Genomic DNA, 8,277 nt, shown 5'->3' with positions numbered 1-8,277 from the left:
GGGGGATGGGGCGAGGTCAGAGCAGTTTTCAGTTCAGAGGAGGGGACAGTTGTGGCGGAGAGAAGGAGAAAAGGCATTCATGGTGAAGACTGAGCTAGGCGAAGACTGAGCTAGGCTACTGTGGTCTGGGACAACAGGGCCCCGTGACGGGACGCATGGCAGTGGAGGATCGGTGTCCCTGTAAAGGGAGGGGGCCAGGAGTGGGAGGAGCAGGGAAGCTGAAGGGCTCAGAGTGATCTGCAGAGTGGCCACTAGGATGGTGAGGATGTCTCGTCCTAACAGGGGCATGGGGCATGCTATCATCATGGAGGCAGGGAAGGGGTCCAGTGGCCAGAGGGCAGGTGGATTTGCCGTCAATACCCATGTCCAAGATCTTGGAAGGATAAAGGGGCCCTAAAAAGGAGGGCAGGACAGAGAAGGCACCCCCCGTGTCAACCGGGAAGGTGACCTGCTACCTTCATTGTGACCCGAGGCTCAGCGAGGGGATTGGAGTCATCGAGGCTGGGCTTCTTCAGTCTTCAGCCAGTTCCAACATGGCCAGCGGGTGGGTCCTGGACTGGAAGGGTGGTCCCCCCACGCTGAGGCGTAAGGGGCCCGCCACTTTTCCAGGGACAGTCACTCTTCCAGTGACCATTTTGACCTCACGCCGGGCAGGGCTTGGTCGGAGCTCGGGGCCAGGGGCACTGCATTGCCCAGTGGCCTTCATTTGCGCATTTGAAGCATTCTCCGGTGGCGTTCCTTTCGTTGCACCCCCACCGCGCATGGCCCCCTTAGGGCCATGGCGGCTGCCGTCCACCTCAGGGCCACAAACAACTAAGGCGTGTCTGTAGGTCTGCCTCCTGTGGAAGGCAGGCCTCCCATTCTGACTGTGCCTGCTCCTCCAGGGCATTAAGAACCTTCAAGGCCATTTTTCACTCGATCTCGGACCTGGGTTTGAGGACCAATAAAGACCTTAAAGGTCGGGTTAAAGAGTGGGGGGCATAGATTCAGACTATGCCCTCAGTTCCTGGACGGGACTATGGCAGGGGTAGAATGGGCGCAGAAATGGAAGAGGCTGTTTTGGAGCTGACGTTCTTAGGATTTGGGCTCTAGGGGAGAAGGAAGCTTCTCGTTAAGAGGGTCTGAAGAGAGCACAGCTGCAACCTCTCGCAAAGGGAACTGGCCGGCCACCTGTGAACTAAAGTGCTGGCAGTCATGGGGGCGGAGTTTCGGTGGAGCTCACAGAGGAAGGCGGGCGGTTAGACCTTACAGAGGGCACTGCGTGGGGTACAGGTTACTAAGGCAGGCCTGTAATGGAAGGGGAGAGAGCGGGAGAGGTGGCCTGGGTGGGCCCGGGAGAGGTATCGGCAGTTCAGTTTAAAAGCCGCAACCTCCCAGGGGCAGAACGGAGGAGGAAGGACAGAAGGAAGGTAGGGCCTATGGAGGCGTGTGTGCACCGACTGGGAAAGCAGGCAGGGGCGGCAGGGGACTTGAGTTTCCAGCTCCCGCAGCGGCTACGGCGTTAGCGGCTGCGGGGGTGCGTGGACGGACCAACTGCACGGAGGAGGGCATGGGGTTGTAAAAGGCGGTTTGAGTTCCCGGCAGCCATGGGGCAGGTAGAAGAGGGGAGGCGGGGCCAGTGGGTCGACGGAAGGCATGGCTGGAGGAGAGTCCAGCAGGGAGGAGGAGGGGAGAGTGTGGACGGACAGGGGCACGAGGCCGGTGGGAGAGTGATGGCTTACGCCGGGGGAATTTGTGGTGGCCTCTGGTGAAGGGGGGTGGGAGAGCACGGAGACAATGATGATGACTACGGCGCTCCGCCACCCACACACAGCACATGAACCCACCCCCACATGCACCACACACACCGCGGGCTCAGCGGTGCGGGGAGCGGCACGGCGCAGGGACAGCCCGGAGGGAGGAGGAAGGACAGGACTAGGAGAAATGGCGGAAGGAACTTTGGGGGAGGGACGGGGAACGCAGAGAGATGGAGAGAGGCTGAGAGAGAGACTGAGAGAGAGAGACTGAGAGAGAGAGACTTGGGCAAATTTCCCAGTTCGCTGGCAGAAATTACTGAGGTCGGTGTGACGGTAAAGTCAGGGTCCCGTTTTCATACTGAGGCCATGCTACATTACAGAAAAAGGACGCAGGTCCGGGACAGGCCCCGTGTTTAGCCAGATCGGTGGGCCGGCACCCTAGAGGTGTGCTCAGGTCAGGTTTGGAATTTGGATTCTCCGTGCGCAATACCCGTGGCCTGTAGCGGGGCTAAAGGCTGGCGTCCCAGCAGTTTAACCCACGCTACGGAGGGACGGAGGGACCGTGGGCGGGGTAGAGGCGTCCCTGCTACCCCCCCAGGTCCGGAGGAGCCTTCCTGGAAGGGTCCGGAGAGGCAATCTCTGACGTGGCCACGGTTTACGGACAGAGATGCCGGCGGGCGGGTGGCCACCTGGGACCGGCACGGGGCGGGGCGGGACTCACCACTGATGCTGCCAAACTGGGAAAAGTTGCTGAGCTGAAGAGATGAGGTCCTGATGGGTCCAGAGCCACGAGGAGGGAGAGGCGGCACCCAGAGCCGTGGAGGGACGGCCAAAGGGAGTGCTCGCGCCACCCGGGTTTCAAGGCACCAAATGTTAGGTTAGGTGGCTCAGGAGGCGGCGCAAGAAATAGAGTCCAGTGAATCAGAAAAGAAAGGAAAGGAAAAGGTTTATTCTTTTATAAACCGGGAGACCCACGTACCCCAAGGACAGGGCACGTGGATTCACGCCAACAGGGAGGGGGGCGCTTTTTTTATACTGCAGTTGGGTGAGGGGCAGGGACATGAGCTGAGGAATTCTCTGCTGCAGGGAATGGGCGGAATATTCAGGACGAAGTTCTTATCTGTGTGGGGGTATGTGAATTCAGGGAGAAGAAGCTGGTATCTGTGTCTGGCACCTTGATCTGTGAGAAATTCCAGGGGAAGTCCATTATCTTGTCATGTCTGCATGTATCCGATCCTGGGCTCTCTCCTACCTAACACTAACTATGTGGTTTGAGCAAGTGCTTTTGTCTCTCTGTATTTTAGTTTTCTCATTGGTCAAATGGGAATCATTCTACTTGACCAATAATTTTGTTGCATTGCCATAATGATTTGATAAAACATCCTAAGAGGAAGGAGCAGCACAGCCATTTGAGTTCTGACTTTGCCAAGTACTATGACATTCGATTAGTTACTTAACCATTGAAGAGCCTCAGTTTACTTATGTGCAACATGGAGATAATATGCTCATGTCAGAGGGTTCTTGCGAGGATTTATGAAAATCAGGTAAAACTTCTCAAACATTTTAGGAGTGCGCTCAGGTTTGTTGAATGATTAAATACAGTATGAAGTTTTTGTTCTTAAGAACTCACTTAAACTTTGCTAATGAAAGTACAACAGAATTCACTTCACGCTGCTGACTTGGGAAATTGGGAGGTTTGTTCAGCAGGAATTGGAAATGACACTGACTCATGAACAGGTGTTAGGCTCATGAAAAGCTTTGTCTGTAATATGCTGGATGATAATGTTGTGCCCAGAGTTCGGGGTCCCCAAAAATTCACCACCAGGGAGCCTCTTCCGATGCAAAAACAATGAGTCTTTAAACAATCCTAGGATTGGCTCTCAGCCCGTCCGACGCAGCGGTAAGGCGAGAGAGCGTGTCCCAGGAGAACAAAGGTTATATAGGGCTAGTTATTTGGGTGGGCTTAGGGGGTGACGTGTGTTACAGGAATTGGTCATTTAGGTCAGGGTTTTACAGCATAAGGGTCAGGAAGTGACCAGCACATTCTGAAGGTTAGAGCTGTCCCCCACTATAGCCTTTTTAGGACCTTAGCTGCATTCCTGGAGCTTCATTGGTCCACTCAGGTGGTGGTTGGGGGAGTTAGGTCAATACCGGCATTCTTGTGGTTCCTCAGAAAAGGAGGGGGCTTGGGCTGAGGGCCCAGCCTTGCAAGACAAGATAGAGGAGGGGGAGGATAGTGTGTCTCTGCTTCGTCCTTGAAGAGGGAGGAGGGTGTGTTTCTGCTTGGTTCTTTCAATAAATATTTCAGGTTGCTGAATATCATGTGTCTCTGTCCCACCTCCTCAGCTCTGCCACTGTGGCAGGAAAATGTCAGTCATGGTGTGGGAAGGCACCGAGGAAGAACAGCCCACGCAGCGCTGGGCGAACCATGAGAACCCGTGTGATGCTTCTTCTCTTCACTGGGAGTCATTTCCAGGTGGGAGCAAGGGCACTGCCCTATTGGGTGGCCGCGATCCAATCCCTTCATTTCTGTTCATTCAGACTTCCTTCTCTGTTAGATGTGAACAATGACCATTGTGGCAGGTGCTTTGTAGAAGATAAAGCTCTGTGCCAGTGGTAATTATCTTCAGTGAAATATGGTGAATTAACTTGAGTTAAGGTGTCATTAGAAGGGGCAAGCTCTCTGCACTCCTAGAGATGCAGAGGGTGCCAACAGGAGAAGATCTGCTGACTGCAGGTGTCAGGCCAGCCCCCTAGAGGTTGCTCACCCTGGTCTGTCTGCATCTAAAGTGCATGCTCCTGCCATTGTGTCATGGTTCATAATGTAATGGAAATTGCCACTTAGTCTGGCACCTGCCACAAGCAGTCGAACAGTCGTATGCCACATGGCTAGTCAGTGTCTCGTTTTGTGCCTCCATCTCCACTTATTTTAAAGGAATGGGCTGGACTGAATGGGCACTGAGATCCTGGCACGCCTTCCCCTTGGACTCCCCTACAGAATGTGAGTGCATACAGGGAACCTCACCACCTCAGCCGAGCATCTGATGGGCATAAGGTCTTTCAGACACTCGAGGGATATCTGCCTTTTAATAAGATGCCAGATGGGCTAATTTTGTACTGAATTTCACTGTGCAGTGAATAATATCAGTCAAATTTTCCTTTTGCAGAATCTAGAACAGAAGCTCCACTCTATCCATTACTCCTCTTTTATCCTCGCCATCCCCTGTAACCCATGCACACGTAGTCCTGTGATTTTTTTTTAGGATTTCTAGAACACATTTCCACTTCCCGTAGCCAGATCCTTAAATGGGGTTGAGGAAGCCATGCAGTGTACTTGTCACTGCCACAGGTGGTGAGGTCAGGGAGACACGAGTCCTAGTCAAATGTTTGCCATGTGGTATCTGTGTGGCCCTACCTTTCGCTGGTTTTAGATCTGTAAAATGAACACAATGCCTACTTCATGGAGAAATTTCAATGATTAAGTGTGATGATGACAATAAAGTTGTAAACATATTAGCTAGATCATAGTAAGTCTTAAAAATAATTATTATTTTATCATTGGGTTCTCCATAAAAAAAAATCAATCTTTTCTTAGCATCAAGAATACAGATTGGGAAGGTTTTTCTCTTTTCCTTCTATTTCAGCTCTCACAACTGGCTGCTTTGCTGCTGGACTACGCTTGGAAGGAATGCTCCATCTCCCTGAGGGTTGTGGAGACAATTGTGAAACAGGAAATTTGAGGGGTGAAAAAGACAGGTTTTAGGAAATTTTAGAAAATAAGGGTCCATGGAAGAAACACAGGGCTGCAGAGCAGCAGAAGGTGTATTTCTATAGAATAGGGAAGCTGAAAAGCTGCAACAAGTACATTTCCATAGAATAAGGCAGCTGGGAGCAGCAAAAGGTCTATATTTACAAAATAAAGAGAAGGAAGCCCTTCATCCAGAAGGAGAAGAAGAAAGCCCAAAGGGATTAGGAAAACAATAAGGAAGGAGGTGGGGGAGAACTTCACATGTCCCATGTGAGGTTGCACCTTTGAGCCCAGGAGTTACTATGGTAACCATTCTAAGGGCATGGTGACCAATCAGAGAGGATATCAAGGCACCAGGATCTGCAGACTTTATAATCCATAGAGAAAAGGAACTCAGTGGGGTCCTTTCCCCCGCCCTACATGGGAGTCCATTCTGTGGGACACTTTTCCCCTTCCGATATGGGAGTCTGTACTTGTTCTTTAATAAATTTCTACCTTAGTTATACCATCTTCTGTCCATGGATTCATTCTTCGACTCCGGTGGACAAAGAATCTGGGTTTCAGTCCAGAGAAACACCCTGTGTTCCAGTCCAAAAATTCCGTTTCAATTGTAACAACCGTGCATACAAGCTCCATATCATGTAATAGTACCTAGCGTGTCTCCATTAGCAGCTAATGTGTTAATTAAGCCAAGAGGAGCCAGGTTGCAGCAAATAATTCCCCCCCCCCCCACTCATCAAATCAAATGCTACTTGAATAAGACTTACTGATCTATTTTTAATAGTATTGTGCTGTGATGCAGGTTGGGTTATCAGTGGTAGTGGATACAAGATGAGGTGCCAAGACAGAGCGATCTCAAAGAAGTCTGAGAGAGGAGGCAGGAATTAGAGGTCCCAAAAGGTCAGCCAGGTAGGAGACTTATGAAGTGAAAGACTCATAGAAAACAGTAAATCTAGAGCAGAAGCCAGAACACTTTGTAATGAGCCAAACGGTAAATATTTTAGGTTGTTCTGTCTTACGTGTCTCTGTCTCACCTACTTGACTCTGCCATTATGGCAAAAACCAGGCGTAGAAAATTATAAATGAATGGGCTCAGTTGTGTTCCAATAACATGCCAACTATGGACATTGAAATCTGAATTTCAGGAATCCTTGTTTTGTTTATTATATTTAAAAATGTAAGTCATTCTTCTCTTGGTTGCAGTACAAAAGCAGGTGCTGGTGGCAGTTTGCTGGCCTTTAGGCTAGAATTACATTCATGGAATTGCAAATTACAGAGAACTAAGCAAGCTAGGACATTAAAGTCTAAAAATACAGCTGTTGGACACACTCGGGCTCCATGGGTATGAACATGGTATGCTCTTACCTCAGTGAGAAACGGGGCTGCACTTTGCTGGAGGGGGCTGGCTTACCGGGAAGTGCAGCCTGAGGCCATCAGGCTTTGTAGAGGGACACAAAAGAAAACAAGGACTACTGACAGGTTCTGACTCTGTCAGGTCCTGACCTACTTTTTCCTATTATTTTTCAAATGTTTTCCTTCTAAGCTACCACCTCTCCCTCTTCTGCTGGTTGACCCATCTCCTTTCAGAAACCTTTTCTCTCTCCCTGCTGTCCTTCTGAACACAGGCCCTGAGGCTTTGCTAAAGCCCAGTTTGCTCTACTAGGGGAGTTAGTGTAAGGCAGGTGCAGCCTTGGATTTCATACAGGAGTTTACTTACCAAAGAGCCAAAAGGAGTTCCTGATAAGAGAGTCTCACCCAAAGGGACTGTTACAGAACAGACTCTCTGGCGAGAGAGCGCGCGCGCACACATACACACACACACACACACACACACACACACACACACACACACTCCTATTCACCCTGTTTTTAGATATCCTCAATCCTACTCTGAAAATCTGTGCTGCTCTCCTGTACTTGCACAGAACACCTGAAAATGTGCATCACTGAAGGCAATGTCAAGCCTGGATAAATTCAAGCTCCACCACATGCCAGCTCCATGACCTTGGACACTTTATTTGAATTTTGTTTAATCTGCATTTTTTAAATGCATCTGATATCTGCTAATCTAATCATGTAAGCATTTACCAGTTTTTAGGATGTCTGAAAAAAATATATTAGGTAGATTTAATTAATTTCTATATTTCAATATGTATATGCTTTAAATTATTTTGAATATGTTATTTTAAATATTTCACAGAGTCTTTGAATACATTCACACGGGCACACACATACACTGCAGTAAGTGGCTCAGAAATAGAAAGTGTTTTTTTAAAATATTTTATTGATTTTTTACAGAGAGGAAAGGAAAGGGATAGAAAGTCAGAAACATTGATGAGAGAGAAACATCAATCAGCTGCCTCCTGCACGTCCCCTCCTGGGGATGTGCCTGCAACCAAGGTACATGCCCTCGACTGGAATCGAACCTGGAACCCTTCAATCCGCAGGGCGACACTCTATCCACTGAGCCAAACCAGTCAGGGCAATAGAAAGTGTTTTTATGTGACTTCTGATTTCACGACATTGCCTTTGCATGGGAACAGTGTACCATAGGGAAAGGAGTGTTGTTTTTAGAGACAAGGAAACAGGACTTGCACGACAGGCCTGGATCCATCCCGGATTACCGTAGCTTTAAGGGTGGGAATGCTTAACATCTCTGAATCTGTATTTCTTCATTTAAAAAAAAATGGGATAGTAACACTTGCCTTCAGCACAAGATTATTTTAATAATCAACTGAGGTGATGAAAGTGTTTTATAAAAAGTAAAGAGCTATGCAAATCTAAATGTAGCTT

General features: G+C 49.1%; 1 long non-coding RNA gene across 1 annotated transcript; it reads left to right on the top strand.

Annotated features, from left to right (window-relative positions):
- The first annotated feature begins 1,223 nt into the window (after positions 1 to 1,223).
- On the top strand, positions 1,224 to 5,994 carry LOC308521314. The gene is made up of 3 exons (XR_013996158.1): positions 1,224 to 1,409; positions 4,083 to 4,212; positions 5,381 to 5,994. It is a non-coding gene; the product is annotated as an uncharacterized lncRNA (long non-coding RNA).
- Positions 5,995 to 8,277: the final 2,283 nt, after the last annotated feature.

Source organism: Myotis nattereri (genome assembly GCF_964212035.1).
Source record: "Myotis nattereri genome assembly, chromosome: 1".
NCBI lineage: Eukaryota > Metazoa > Chordata > Mammalia > Chiroptera > Vespertilionidae > Myotis > Myotis nattereri.
This window is presented reverse-complemented; position numbering and strand designations above follow the sequence as displayed.